Here is a 16,808-nt window from a genome sequence, read left to right as displayed (position 1 = left end):
TACTATTATTTTATTTATTATCATTAATGTACCCTGCAAGCCACCACTAGGATATGTGGAAGGGGGTGAATACAGACCAGATTTTTACCCGAATATGACACTACCGCGGTTGAACAAAGTTATTATGATTCCCTATCGTTCCTGGGAAAAATGATATCTTAAAGCTATATTTTTCTGTATATAATCTCCCTAATGATATTGACATGATCTCTCCTACCGTAGTACGAGGGGGGTGATAATACATGCAACATCACTGCTAAAGAGACTTCCTCCCAATTTATGCAAGAGCTTCAATCTGGAATTTAACCTCCGCTTCGTGTGTGATTCCCAGCCTAGCTGCTCTAATATTTTGGATGCGGTACTAAGTTTATCATTACAACGTTTTACAAATCTAGCTTCTCTACTTTGCACGCGATCCCATTTGGCAATTAATTCAACTTCTAGAGGATCCCATATACTTGCAGCATATTCTAAATGAGGCCTAGCCAACCATAGATAACATTTCTCTTTGGCATTTTCATCTTACCCAGTACCCTTCTAATAAGTCCTGAGCTTTTGTTAGCTTATCCACATATTCCCCGTATGTGCTTGTATTTCACCCGGGAGAGATCGTGAGTGAAGTTAGCCTTTTGTGGACTGATGGTTACTCTTTCGCCTTTATTAACGGTCGAAATATTTCTCTGAATCAGTCTGATATACGACCAAAATACTTTCGGATTCTCTTTAAAATATACCATTTATTTTTTCCTTTTGAAATTGCTTAATATTTTACTTAAATCCCTTTTGAATTCGGTTTTTCCCGAGGTTCATATTTAAAACTTCTAAATATATAAATAATAGTTGAACAATTTCTATTAGCAGTAGTGTATTCATGCCAGCGAAAGCTTTTCATGGACTATGGAAATACACATTTCTGTACTTCTAAGCCGTAATTAAAATTATGTTAATTATCCTTAGACCCAAAGCTAAGTGTTGCAATAATTCATCCTCTATATCTATATTCTCTCAAACTCCTTTAATTCAATCCAAAATATCTCTTCGATGCCTATCTCTTCCTTGCCAGCATTTTCCACATATTTACTATCTTCAGCATCCCATGGCATCCACTTCCCCTATTTTTTAAGAATTTCTCCCAACACCCGCCTCTATTTTCATACCTCGCCTAGGACCTCATCTTTATTTTTTCGTCTATCTCGTTCTATTCATTCTTATCCACATTCACTCCTCAAAGGTCTCAATCTATACTACCGCAAAGTCAGGGTTCCTACCTATAAGACTTCACCCCATGTTATAGTTATTACATTATTCCCTTTCCATGCTCAAAGCCACTGGCCTCCTTCAGTTATCATTTAATTTTTCTATGCATCATTTTTCTTTTCATGTTGTCACGTCTTTATCTTCATGATGAGGATAGGAAAAGTAACTTTGTACTTCTACATAAAGATTCAATACTTTACACGACCATGGTTTCGATGCTGCAAATCATCATCAGGTGTCATACATACCCTCCCCCTCTCCTAGCCCACTAATAGGTTGCTGCACCAGTACTCAACTTACCCCCTCTCCCTTACTCCCCCTACCTTCCTCCTCTCTTGGAGCTGGGCTTCATGAGTTGAAAAACTTTTCATGTATGTCACCTGATGATGATGGTCGTGTGAAGTTTTGAATCTTTATGTAGAAATACAAATTTTATTTTTTTACCCTCATCATGAAGGAATTTCACAAAGTTAAACCTGACGCGGCTGTGTTTCTCTTTATCTTCAATGAATATTTTACTACTTATCCATCTATAAAAGTGTAAACAGAATTTCCTCTCTAAATTACAAATAGTTATCCATGTGTTTGTAAGCTCTAAATATACTCACCCTTCTCTTTCTATAGTTTTTTAACCGTAGCATCAATCTTTGGTCCTTTAATCGTATAAGTCTATATTTTTTTCTCCCTAATTATGCGTTCGCGGTATTCCATTTCCCGACGCCCGGCGCCCCCCATTAGTACGGGACGTGGAGAAGAGCCCGACTTGCACCCGGGTGATTAAACCTGCACCCAGTGAGAAAGAATTACCTTTAAACTTTGAAATTTAATTGAATAAATTCGGTGTTGGTTCATCGATTCTTATCTGTACCAATGGAAATAAATTGAGACCTTGGTTCACTTACGCTTATTTTGCGTCTCGTGGTTTCAAAACCATTGATTTTGCAAAATCGACAGCATTTCACTAATGTCTTGCCATATTCAAGAGTCACTAGTCAAAATCAAAAATTTTTTAAAAAGTGATTGCGGGATAAAATGGTGCAAACGTAATAGAAAATTTCTTCTCTTGGTTACTTTGTCTTTCTTATAGTATGGTTCCTGGACCATGCCGGGGTTATAGCACTACAATCCAGTTAAAAAAAATAAATCAAATTCATCCTTTTGAGCACAGAAGTATAGTTTTGCAATGAATCCTATGATTCTTACTTCCTCATTTACTCCAAATTCAATTGGCCATGCATGTATCAGCCATACGATTACTAACTTATCACCTTCTCTCGATGAAGCGACAATAACTTCATTTTCAAAACCCTGAGTTTTTCAAACAGGTCACTAGCTCCTCAATCAGATCTTTTGAATCATTTTCACATAAATTTCGCTCTACTCATTCATGCATGATTAAATTAAAAAACAATGAAAAGCGTTGAACGAAAAAACTATGTTGCGTGCACCTCGACGCCCCGAGAGGTCAACTACTGCGCCGCCACCGGGAGAAGGGCAGAGCAATGCAAAGGTGTTAAAGGGCCCCGGTGACGCAGAACCCTTTCCGGCGCACCAATAAGACTTGCGTGCCCCCACGCCTCGTCCTTCAACCCCGGGGGATCGCCCGCCCGCGACGGTGGTGCCCTCTCCTCGCCCCCTTCCCACACGGAGCGGCACTCCATATCCGACAACAATGGAGGGGCGGCCATATTCGACGCCCTCTCGCGGAAGAGCATCAGGTCCCATCCGCAAGCACCCCCACCCTCCTTCCCTCCGTCCCTCCCGCCCGTTACACCCACCCTCCCTTGTGTCCTCACACCCCCGTGCGTGCGTGTGTAAGACGAAACCTCATACGCTCTGTCCAATGATGCTGGGTGGGAGGGGGTAGAAGGGCTGGAGGGGGCGCGGGCATTACGTTTTACGCGCGTCTCCGTCCCCATTCAACCCCCTCGCCTCTCACCCCTTAGCGGAAAAGAGTAAGTGGAAGGCTGTGTACTCGATCGTGAGATTGTCCTCGTCTTTCTTTCTCTGCTGCTGTGGCGCCGGGGGCCGCAGAGTGCGGTGACGTTTCTTTTCTTTCGGGCCCCGATCCCCGGGGGGCGATTCTCTCGCCCCCTTCTTCACCCCTTCCCCTCCCCGTCCGCTCCCTCAAGGGGGTGGACGGGGGAGGTTCTCTGCTGCGGGAAAAGAATACTGGGTGGGCGGAGGGGGAAGAGATTCCCGCCTCCCCGCACGCGACCCGTCCCGGCCCCTTTTGCTCCCGGCATTCTCGAACTTAGGCTTCTCCTTACTTATAGCACCAATTCGTTAACATTGCTCAATTGGATTGGTCTTGATTATTATTTAACATTCTAAATAAAGATATAATGTTTTAGCAAGGTAAATGCAATGCAAAAAAATAAGGAGCCGCACTGGAAATTCCTCACGGACACGTATCGCGCATCCGAGGGATATCTGACTATATCTGAATCCTTTTCCATTTCAACTCATTGCGTTGACCTCCAGTTCGGTTCTCCCGACGATGGGTCGACGATGCAGTTTGCCTTTGACCTCTTAGGTGACGTTTTTCGCCGAGAGATTGAAGAACAATTGCACGATAACATTTATTTATTTATTTTAAAACATTACTGACACAGAGTAGTAGTCTCAATTCATAGTAAAAAAATAAAGCAAAAACATATTAAAATGAACAAAGTGTCGTGGCTAGATTTAGAATGTCCACCAAATCTTAACTCCTAACCCACATCCAATTGTTGAGCCATAAACGTTATTTTAAAACTGCAATATAGTTCAGTCTTGCATTATTTTAAGTATTTTAAAATCATCACAATTATTTTTCTTTTTTATAAACAGTAAAGCAAAGTTTCCTGTGAAAAAAATTAAAATAATCGAATCTTACATTTCTTTGCACAGGTATGGGTTCGGGGGTTCCGCGGCGTAATTTCGAGCATCGATGGGTGCTTCTTGGTATTTTCGTCCCATTCGCTGTTTTTTTAGGCAACAGTTTTTCGATAAAAAATGATTATTTTATTCCAAAGCTTAAAAAAACAAACAAATACACAGATCGTAATCCGAATTCAATAGATGAAACTACATCGTTGGCTTAAAAATGAGCATAGAAAATTCACTTCCAATTCAACTCAATAGTTCCTCTTTAACATTTATCTTTGAAAATCATCATAAATTTAACAAAGGCTAAAATAGTTGAGTAATATTTGCCAGCGACCAAATTCCCTGCGTGATGGACACATTTATGTTTTTGAACCAGTAAAACCCGCTTTAACATATTTATCCTGGATGCTATTCCATAAAGAGCACAAAAATAGTTTATTTTCGATTTTCAGACCTTAACACAAATATTATTGTCAAAATATTCACAAATACTGTTTATACCAAAATAGAAACGTGCTTATATTTGTAAATATTTGTATATTAGTATTTGTTGTTTTTAAATTTTACTTGATTTGGAAATAATTTGCAGCATAAAAGAATTAAGCAAAATTTGCTTGGCTTATGTGCGTATCAGTAATTTTGTTGCTGACTTGTTGCAATGAAAAAATGATCTACATGAGGTTTACTATTTAGGACAGCTAGAAAATTGAGGCAAATTCGAGACCGTTTATTTTGTCGCCAGCCAACGTTTGCACTTTGCCTCCGCTGCTCCCCTGGGTGCTGTCGCCCGGTGCCCCCCTTACTTCCTTTGGCATTCTCCTCCCCCCCATCGTGGCGTCTTTTTTCCCTCACTCCACTGCGTCGGAGAGTGCCAGTGGTCCATAATTCACCTGGTGATAGTGCTTACGAATGGAAACACACGTGTTGATTAATTTTTCGTGCGGTCCTATAGATATTTAAAATTTGTAATTATTAATAGAAATTTAAAAAAAACAAGTGGATATTATGCTTCATTGGATCGCGGTAGTCCAGTGGGTAGAGCGTTGGACTGCTGACCGGAGGGGCCCGGGTTCGATTCCCGGGCTAGGCACTCTGAGCACCTGCAGCTCCACCCAAGCTATGTGATTTTCCAGGTACCAAGTCTTCCTGGGAAACCATAACCGGCACAGGGAAAGGAACTGGCCCCCATTACTGATGTGTGATTTCACATGCCGTCGGGCTTAGTACTGGGTGACCTCTACCGTCACCTACCAAACTGATCTTCGGGTTGATTACTGTGTTTTATATTAAGCTTCAATACTTTCTCCAGTATTACGAGTAGCGTATTGTGAGGAACGGTAGACGTTTCACCAGAAATCGCCAATTGGAATGTTAGCAAATCTGTTGTCTGGCCAAACCGAGGAACGCGAAGTAAATCCCGAGAAAAATATTTACTTACTATAAGGGATTATAAATTATTTAATTAAGGGCTAAATATTTTTAATTGGTTATTAAAATTGGTATAAAATAAAAAGATTAGACATCAGCCAATGAGGAGAGCCTGGCTCCGAACCCTAAGATAAGAAAACGCGACCACACTTCTAATCTCCACGGAAGGGACGCAGGGGTGAAGGAGCCCATCTCGATTCTGAACAATGGCTGTAGCACTCTCCTAGAGGATCGGATTGGTGCTGTGGCTAGCGTGCTGACTTCCCTCCAAGCGGGTCTGGTTTTGAATCCTGGAGGTGGCAGATCTTTTTAGTGGTGTCCCGATTCCTACTTGAGGTGCTTCGTGGAGAATACTAAAAGTTAGTTGGCCGTTCGTCGGACGGGACGTTAAACTGTGTGACCCATTGGCGCCTTTAGCTATTATTAGACTAATACTGACGCCGGGTTTCTCTTCACCCTTCCCAGTCTTATTCCATCCATCCGTGATGGCGCAAATGATCTTAGCTGTCGGTCACCTCCCATAAAAACTACTACTACCACATATCCTTGCAGAGAACGACGTCTTTATGTAGTAAGGTATTCGGAATTTAATAGATGAACCACCACGGAATGTGAGCTCCCTCTGAAATCCGAGACAGGGAGCCAATAAGGTGAATGGCGCTCACGAAGGAGAGTCACGTGGCGATGCACTCGAGTCTGTCTCTAAGACACGGTGTCCTTCGAGAGACGCCACGCTTCGAATGCTCGCCGGCGGAGGGCGGACGTCCTGCGTGGAGACTATCCCTCGAAACAGCGATGCACAAGTAGAGACTCCTAGCGCCCATTTCGCCAACTACGCCTCACATGCGCTCTTAGTGCAGGAGACCGACGGACCATTCTTTCTCCTCACACTTGTCGTCACGCTGCTCTCTCTCACGCAGAGGTATTTTAACGAGAGAAAATTGCAGTCTTTTGTCAGCAGAGATATACGGGAAATGCCGTTCCCTGTACGAGTACATTTCGTCCTTTGCAAAGAGATATTGAAAAAATTTTTGACTGTGAATCAGGGTATTAGGGCAGTTTGACTGAAGGCAAAACAAAGTAATGCTATGCAATACACGAAATTAGGAGCTTCTGTCATCAACGGTACATTTCCCATGACTTAACACGGTTAAAAATTCAATCACTTGGCGATAACAGTCGTTCAACTAGAAGCTTTTTAAATGAGTTGGAGCCATAGAATTTCAGCACCTCAAGGAAAAGAACAAAGGTTTGAATGAAAAACACAAAAATAAAAAAATATTAATCTAAGGAATTGTCAGAACCCGATATTATTTACAATAATTTTCATCATTATTTACACATATTGGAAATAAAAAATGTATTAAATGATATTTTATTGATGTAAAATGAAATACAATTATATCAAGAATCATTGATATTTAACATATAAATTTAATAATAATTGTTTCTCGTGAATTTATGTGGATTAACGGTGAACGTTATTATTTCAAACTTAGGGATGAAGATTTTGTTTATATAAAAGAAGTTCCAGGATTTGAATTGTTATGAGAGTGAACTTATGATTCCTTAAGGGAAAATTTATCAATATGCAATACAAAATGATACGGGATAGTATTAGCATATATTTTTTTAATCAAAGAACGAGTTGCACCCTAAAGCCTCAAAGGTAAATACACTAGTTTTCACATGAAAGTTTAAACTTGCAGTTTATGCAGATATAATAATTTAGTAAACCAATCAGCGAGTGGTACAATGTTCATGAAATAGATGGAACGTCCACGCTCATCCCACATCTATCGCACTACACACTGACTTCCCAAATAACTCAACAGTGCTTGCAACCCCCAGGCTGGCTGGTAAACTAAAGCCTGGCCAACAGCAGGCATAACTGATTTTATGAATTATCCACTGACTTTCATTCCTATATCCAGTTCATCCCATGCCTCTTTTATTATTTTCTCCAGATATACTTTGAAGAGCACAGTTGATAATGGACACCCCTGCCTTATACCTCTTCCTAACACTGGCCATGTCAGTTCTCCATTCGACACTCGTAACAAAACAGCTAGAGACGTACATAGGTTGTGTGTTTCCTATCCTTCCTATCTTCTACTATTTTCTACTGAATATACATTAACTTTACGTAATCCATCCTATCAAGAGACTTTTCGAAACCTATGAAATAGAAAATAATATACTTATTGGGTTCTCTGTTCCTCTCTATGAGTGCCCTTATTACTACGATGGCATCACACGTGCCGCTCTCCTTCCTGAAACGAAATGGATCCTCCTGTAAATAAACATTTGCCCTGCTCTCCCTTATTCCCTTATTTTTCGGGCCTGAGATCACCTTAACTAAGTGGAAAATCAAACATATTGCTCTGCGGTTCTCCCATATGGCGGCCTTTCCCTTTTTTTGCCATTAAAAATAACGCTGATTTGGCTAGGTCCTCCAGCCAAATCCCTCCATCGCTAATGCTAGAAATTAGTCCATGAAAACTCTTCTTTCCACCATTTCCTAAAACTTAAAGTAGTTCCGCGAAAATGCTGTAGACCCCCACGAACTTATTTGATATCATTCCCTTCATGCCATTTCTATCTCACTGTCGAGTATGACTGGACCAAAGCCATCATATACGTCATATTCCTGGTATCCGAAGGCCGTGGACGTCGATTGTGGACATCTCCATGTCTAACAACTCATTTTGTAGTGTCTAAACTATGTGTTCGTTTTGATTAGCCATTCTCTCACGTAAGAAAAATCGCTTACCCTCCTCGGTCATTATTTTCCCTCAACCGTAGTTTCCATACGTTATTACTACCATCTCTTCCCTTGCCTACCGTCGAATTCCAATCCGCAATCACAATCAAATGGTTCTCTGCAGGAACAACCGCAATTACTCCAAGGAAGACAAGAAACGTGGCCAAATCCAATCCAAGCGAGTTGAATGGAAAGATGGCATATGAATATACTTTGACCAAAGCAAGCTGACGTCGGGGAGGGTTCGCTTGCCGCCCCTTTCCCCAGAGGGCCTTGCCGGGTTTCCTCCACCCTTCACCCTTTCCTGTCCATCCTTAATGGCGCAAATGACCTCAGCTGTTGGTCACCTTCCCTAAAAACTACGAAAACGATCCCTAGGAGCCTTGGCGACGGACAAATTACTTTTCACGGTGGGAAAATGGACCCCTACAGAACCGTTCTTCATGGAACCATAAAGCTCTCGTTTCATAAACAGAATATGATTAAAGGGGGATTATGCCGAAAATTAGCAAGAGTCGATTTCTCGTGTCGACTCCCTACCCCCTCTGTGGTGTCTAAACCGCGGCAGACAAGAGAGGTGGTCTCGCGCCAAATCCAATCCAAGCGAGTGGAATGGAAAGATGGCATATGAATCTCCTTTGACCTGAGCAAGCTTACGCGGGGGAGGGTTCGCTCGCTGCCCCTTTCAACAGAGAGACTTGCCTCCCCAGGTGGGCGGAAAGAGGGCAGGGACCGTGTGCTGCCCCACAATTCCCTTTGGCCCTCTCATTCGGGCCTACCAAATTGACCCCGCAGCTCCGTCGTCATTGCCATTTCATATACCTCACATTGCGGAATAAGAACGAGGGAGACTTTTACTGCGGCCCCCCGCGTCGTCGTCAACCACCTTCTGGCGAAAAGGAAGAAGACGATCTTCGGAAATCGCGACCCGTCGCAGCCGCTCCAGTCGACATCGTAGGGAGGACAACAGGGAGAGGAAATGCCACATGTAAACCCTGGATGTATAAACCAATGCCATTATTCTCTCGGGTTTCCTCTCCGTAGGCCTCGTAATGTAGGAAATCATTGCGAACATCGAACAATTGATATGGTTTTGCTTAATATGACTTCCGCATTACCATTCTGGGCGTTCCTATCTCAGTGTTTAACTATTCCTTTCTCTTTCTCAAAAACCACATAACCTTTGCTTTATTTACGTTTATTTTCATCCCATACCTATCGCTTTGGCTTTTAAATGCTTTCAGCGATGTTTGCAACCCCTTGGCTGCCTGTAAAACTAAAGCTTGGTCATCAGCAAACCTAAATGATTTTACGAATTCACCTCCGACTTTCATTCCTACCTCCAGTCCTTCCCATGCCTCTATAGTCATTTCCTCCATATATACGTTGAACAGCACCGGGTACAATGGACAACCCTGCCTTACACCTCTTCATAACACTGTCTATCCATACCCTCCGTTCCCCACTGGCACCTGAGCAGTCTGAGATATGTACAGGTTGCGAATATGCCTACTGTCACTCCAATCTATTCCTTTTTTCTGCGACACATTCATTAATTGTGGTTCACAGTAGTCCAGAGGTTGAGCATTTGACTACTGACTGGAGGGCCCGGGTTCGATTTCCGGGCAAGTGTCTTTGGACAGCCGCAGCTCCACCCAAGCTTCGTGATTTTTCAAGTACCAGATTTTCCTGTGAAACCATAACCGACACAGGGAAAGGAACTGGGTGAAAGGATGTGTGAATTTCACGCGTCGTATAGGGCTTAGTACCGGGTGAACTCTACCATCACCTACAAACCCGACCTTCGGGTTGATTACTGCGTTCATTGTGTTATCATTTATTCTACCAAATTCACGCTGTCAAACGCCTTTTCGAAATCTACGACACAGATAAATCCGGCTTGTATTTTATAACACTCTCAATTGGTGACCTCATTACTACTTTGGCATCCATGCGTGTATCTCCCCTTCATGGACTCGTACTGATTATTGCCCAAGTATTCATTTGCCCTACTCGTAGTCCTCTTTGAATGGAATCCTTTTTACTCTAGTGCAAAATATATTTTTATTCCTTTTAGTCCTTCAGGAAACACGTGGGAGGAGTAGGGTGAGATTGCAGATAAAACTTCACAATGAAACTGTAATCCTCCCACCCGCAGCCCTTCACCCGAAGTGTGCGCTTTCCCGATCCCCAATCCCATTACCGGCTAGTTCGTTATTGGAGTAAAATACCCGTTCAATATCGAATCAACGAATGAAAATCATTTAATCTCAATTTTGAATGAAAAGTTTTTCAAAATTGATTAGAAATAAGAACAAACCTAAGTTAACTGACGTGGAATCTTTTATTTTAGACTGCATTTTTATTTTAGACTCATGCTCAAAGCTAAATTATTTCATATAATATTGTATCAATGAAAATTGTTTCGAACTAAAAGTCTTTGGTTTAACCATTAAAATTTACAATAGAAAAACATAAAAGCTCTCCGGGAACAAACGCATACCGCAAACTAAAATTTTAATATGTCTATGTTTTGAAAGCGTGTGCCTCTCTCCCGCTAGGGAATTTCACCTTGCGCATTAGTTTTGATGTGAGGGTGGATCAAACAAAATAACATTTTCAAATTTAAAAAAATAATTTGCAAGGATTTTATAGAGCCCAAAGTATTTTACTGAACTCTTAAATATTAATTTGAAACAAATTAAGATTTTCATTTATTTATAGGATTATAATTTTCCATAAAATTTTTAAAACACATGAATATTACTTTGAAATAAACTAAGGATTTTTAAAATGATATTTCTTTCGAAAAATTCCAGTATCATACATAAGATTTGTAATGCTCTAATTATGGAAGAATAATTAGAAACAGTGATTAAATCGCAGTCAGTATAACTTTTTGCTGAAGGGAATGCTCTTAAAATGTTTATGGCAACGTTAAAATTTGAGACAGGATTATTTTTATTACTGTAGTGATATGAATAAATAGCTATGTACACCTAATTACCAGTAAAAAAATTTGAAACAAATGTTCTTCTTTAGGGCTGCGTGCTGAACCTTCGGTATCCCAGTCCAGAAATCAATTAAGATGCTACAAGAAGAAAGTAAAGAGAGAGAATGAGTAGAGTAAATATGCTTTTGAAAATTGACACGCATCAAACAAGCGTCTGAGCTGTCATTCAAAATAAACTGATTCAGGAATGTACTTTCTAATGTAACGGGAAATCCCATTTCTCCACAGTTCAGTTTATCAGCCACGCTTGGAGAGGACCTGGCCATGAAATCAAATTTGACGAGACCAAGATAATATCCAAAGACAGAAGATATTATCCCAGACTAATGAGAGAATCGATCGGGATACTCAAAGAAAAAGACAATTTTAACATAGAAGATGGCTACCGCCTATCAGGAGCCTGGAAAAAAATTTGGCGGGAAACCCCCGCCCAATCGCAGAGCAGAAAGGGAGAGGTGAAACATATAAACGTGGCCAAAACAGCGTCTCGGCGATTCCGCAAACGCTACCATCTTTGTATCCTTTCCTATTCTGTTGTTTCCACCCCGAAGAGGAGTTAAATCCTAAAACGGGGTTTCCGTATTGTTGTTGTTATGTTTCAATTATATATTTTATATTCATTCTTGTACTCTGTTCTTTACGGAAATAAAAACCTATAAAAAGTAAAATGTAACGTCTCGGCAACTCGGCCTGAAGACGCTCGTTGAAATACGGGCGAAAGTGTTGTCAGAAAAACAACCTACGCGGTGACATCCCGTGAATGGAGAGTCTTTATATATTGTTTCATAAAGACAATGGAAAAAATAAAAAAAGAACATGAAAAAAGGATTTAAAAAAACCAAAGCAAAAGAGAAAAAAAAATATATATATATTTTTAAAATAATTAGACCAGAGTTACAAAGTTAATTTTAAGTTTTAGGATTAATAAATGTTGTTCCGTCCTGTTGACTAGATTTAGGTCAAAATATTCCCGCCCTCAAAATTAAGGTAATTTTAGTTCTTCCTTTAAGTTAAGGCCAATTGCCAATCCACTATTGGTCTTTATTTCAATTTCTCCTTCACTAACACTGGAAAGGTATACGTTTGTCATTTACACTTTCGTTCGCCATTGTTTTTCCTGTGCCGATTGTACACACATTGTCGCTGAAGGGGTGGACGTTGTCACACCGAAGCAGCGTTTTAATGGAGGGCAAACGCCCAGACAATAGGGATTCTGGTCTGGTCTGTGAAAATTCAGCACTCGAAACTGTAGGATAACACAAATCTAATCAAGTCACCAAGTAGTTTTAGAAAGTAAAGAAAGTTACTTTCGTGACTTGTATTGGCGCTTTGACAGGCAATTCTCACTCCCTCGTTGAGAATATCGTAATTTCCGACAAACGAATCCTTGTGAGAGCCATTCCAATAATTTCAACCCCCTACTTGGTATCGTGCTGGTTCCACTTAAGAAAATAGTATTAATACAATAATAGTACACAATAATAAAGTGGCATGCTAATATTTTTCGCTCAATTCTATTGCTTTTTTATTTTTCGATACCCTTCAAATATTTAGATACGTGCCATCCTTATGATTGCTCCTATGATGTCCCATTCTTACGATTTCCGAAGAAGAGAAATTAACTTTATTTGCCTTGAAAAAATGAAATGTTTATTGTAGTTAAAATGTTATATTGGAGTTAAAAGTATTCCGCATAAAAAACATGGGGAGGCGTTGCTTCAACGTAAAAAAGAATTGAGATGTTAATTATTGCGATAAAATAGAATCACATTCCATTTGATTTTGGTATTTTTCGGTAAACTGTGAGAGCCATTAACATTATGAATTAAAAACCAAAACTAAGTAGCGCTTAAGTCGTAATTCAATGATGTTGTAATTAGGCAGTAGACACCTAATTGAGTGTACGAATTAAGAGGAAAACGTTGATCTGATTCGATGAGTTAATTTACTCGCTAATGAGAAATCATAATTACAGATTCGTCGAAATCCCCATTAAGTTTTATGTAACTTTATTTAACTAATTATTAGTTTACACAAAAGAGAAAGCGCCAATGTAAAGAAAGATATATTGTTTTTTGTATATATTTATATAAGAAAATTTAATTTGTGATTCTGAATTCGAAAAAAATGAGGGCATTTTCGTATAAGAAAATTGGAATTCTGGGAATTAAGGCTTTTAAAACAATTGGAAAGATACGCAGTTTAAAAATATATTTTATCTTAATTTTCCAATGAAGCTCATTGCAAAAATAGAAGGTGAAAATAACATTACGATTTGGCGAGTTATATAATATGGCCTTTATGCTCTCCGAATGAAATTTTGCCAAATTTTTTAAAGGCATACGAGAACGTTTTTTTTTATATGCTGATTTCTCTGTTTGCGACAAGTGGCGTTTATCATTGGTCCGGCAGTAATCCTCCGGAGCACATAATATCCAATTAAATTCCTCACCCGGAAGATTAATATTTAGTTATTCGCTCCAGGGATCCATTGACGCAGGGAAATTTTGGAAGCATTACTTTTCGATAGATTGACTGCGACTTCATTATAAACAACAGTAATCTATGTGAATCATAGTATTTCATAGAGTATCAGATGGTTCATTATAGTGGAGTTTCAGATTGTTCATTATAAACAGCAGTAATCTATGTGATTGAGCAGTAATCTAGATGATTTCGTCGAAGTAACACGGAAGTCTTGAATAAAAAGCTTTGACAGCAACAAACAATATAAAAACACAAAAAAAGAACAATCACACGTTATTTCTAATAATTTCGACGGAATTAAGCTCCGTCTTCCCCATAGCTTGGGACTATATATATATATATATATATATATATATATATATATATATATATATATATATATATATATATATATATATATATATATATATATATATATATATATATAAAATATATATATATATATACATATATATATATTAAGGTAATCTACCGGCTAAGGTAGACTTTTGGATGGACACAACTACCAAACAAACATTTTATTACTCCTAACAAAACACAAAATCCATCATCCTACTCTATATCAGGTCCCTCTTCATCTCTGAGTACTTCCTTCCTCCCTTCATCTCGTCCAACATCCCTATCCTGTTCCTTCCCTTTCCTCCTTGGCCCAACATTCTCCCCTCTATCACAGTTTTCAACATCCCACTGCCGGTCAACACCCCCTTCATCCATTTTTCCTGCCTCCATAGGATTTCTCCCAACAAACCCCTCTCTTCTCATTTGTTTTCTTCTCTGTCCATTTCACCTTCTCCATTCTTCTCCACACCCACGTTTCAAAAGCCTCCAATCTACGTCTATCCTCCTGCTTCAATGACCACGTTTCCGCGCCGTACATAGCTACCCTCCAAATTAAAGTTTTTACGAGTCTTTACTCAATATCCTTACTCAACGTCCCCGTCATAAACTCCCTCCTCCTTGTGAAAGCCTCTTTGCCTAGCGCAATTCTTCTCCTTACGTCCCTACTACTTTGACCGTGTTGGTCCAAAACACTGCCGAGATACGTAAACTGTTCTACCTGCTATAGTTTTTGCCCTCCTATTTTAATGTTAAGCTTGCCCTTTTTCTTTCTAGAAAATCGCATAACCTTTGTTTTATTAATATTGATTCTCATCCCATACCTGTCGCACTGAATTTCCAATTCACTCAGCAATGCTTGCAGCCCCTTGGCTGACTGACAAACTAAAGCTTGGTCATCAGCAAACCTAACTGATTTTACGAATTACCCGCCCACTTTCATTCCTACCTCTAGTTCTTCCCATGCCTCTTTGATCATTTCCTCTGCATACAGGTTGAACAGCAACGGTGATAATGGGCAACCCTGCCTTACAATTCTTCCTAACAATGACCATCCGGACTCCCCGTTTCCCACTCGCACCTGAGCAGTCTGAGACACGTACAGGTTGCGGATTAGCCTCCTTTCCCTCCAATCTATTCCAATTTTCTGCAGAATACTCATTAGTTTTCCCAATTCACTCTATTAAAGGCTTTTTCGAAATCTACGAACCAGGCAAATACCTCCTGGTTGTGTTCTATATTCCTCTCGATTAATGCCCTTTCTATCTCATTGTCTAGTATGCCAGGACCTAAGCCATCTTCCTCTACGTCATATTCTTTTTCAATGTCTAACTTTGTTGGTCGAAGTTCTTTACCATACAGTTCTTGTATATACCCCTTGTATGTACGCATCTCTCTTGGATCTTTCCTGCGTCAACTATTACCTTACCCGCCTTATATCTAACTGCAATCGTTGATATCCCTTTCTTACTTCCCGATAAAGATTTAACTTTGCTGTACAGCGCACCGATTTCACCCTTCCTCTGCAGATTTTCCATATCCTCGCACTGCGTCTTCCACCATGCTTCTTTTGCTTTATTTTTTGCACACCTCAATTTATTGTTTAATTCTTTGTACTTCATTCTGCCAAATTCTGTATTTACGTTCTTCCATTTTCGCCGCTCATTCATCAAGCTAACGTTAATGCCATGACTATATTGTGATAAGGATTAAGGTAGGACTCATTCCAATTATACATACATATATATATATATATATATATATATATATATATATATATATATATATATATATATATATATATATATAAAATATATATAAAATATATATATATATATATCTATATATATATTTTTTTCTATATGATTCAGTGAACTCAAGTTAAGTTGTAATACAGTATTTTTGACCTTAATTACATAAACGTGGTGAGAATGACTCCTATCTGGAATATTAAGGATAAAAAAATAGATGACTATATGATTCACTTTTTAAGTAACTCGAAAAATATCAATGACACTGCTGACCACAAAAACTGCACGTAAATAAACATAAAATGTTTGAATCTCGCAAGTTTCTGGACATCTGCTGCCATGCTGTTGAAATGCGATTTAAAAATCGAGTGTCCTTTCTTATGAGGCATGAGTTATGACAATTGTAATCAGGAGAGGTGACCGACAGCTGAGGCCATTTGCGTCGTTCGATGTGGGCGATTTGAGGGCGGTAGAATTTTCAGAGAGGGAGGGCGGGCGGGGGTAATGATGAAAACCCTGCGCCGGCGTCGGCCGATCCCTTCACTGCGAAAGGTGTAGGGTGGTCCATAACTCAACTCACCCTACCAACAAGTTAGTTAGCGGTAAGTGGCTTGGTAGTGGTATCGGGATACCACTAATTAACTTATCGGTATCTTAACTCTACCGCCTTCATCGGTACTCAAATCTAATCGCCAGGAGCGAGAAACCAGTGCACATTATCCATTGCACCGTGATGAGTTTTTATCTCATAAATATTTCCTCTAAATATATTTCCTCCGATAAAAATCTCGTAAATTACTGGTCCATGCATGCGCCGGCTCTGCAGTTTATATTATTGCAAAAATGAGACTGCCAAGAAAAGTATTTATCTGTGAAGATGAGTGAAATTCAGCAATTTTAA

The sequence above is a fragment of the Hetaerina americana genome, unplaced genomic scaffold (genome assembly GCF_022747635.1).
Source record: "Hetaerina americana unplaced genomic scaffold, ioHetAmer1.1.p SCAF_9, whole genome shotgun sequence".
Lineage (NCBI taxonomy): Eukaryota > Metazoa > Arthropoda > Insecta > Odonata > Calopterygidae > Hetaerina > Hetaerina americana.
The sequence above is the reverse complement of the archived record's forward strand: the minus strand, read 5'-3'. Positions refer to the sequence as shown.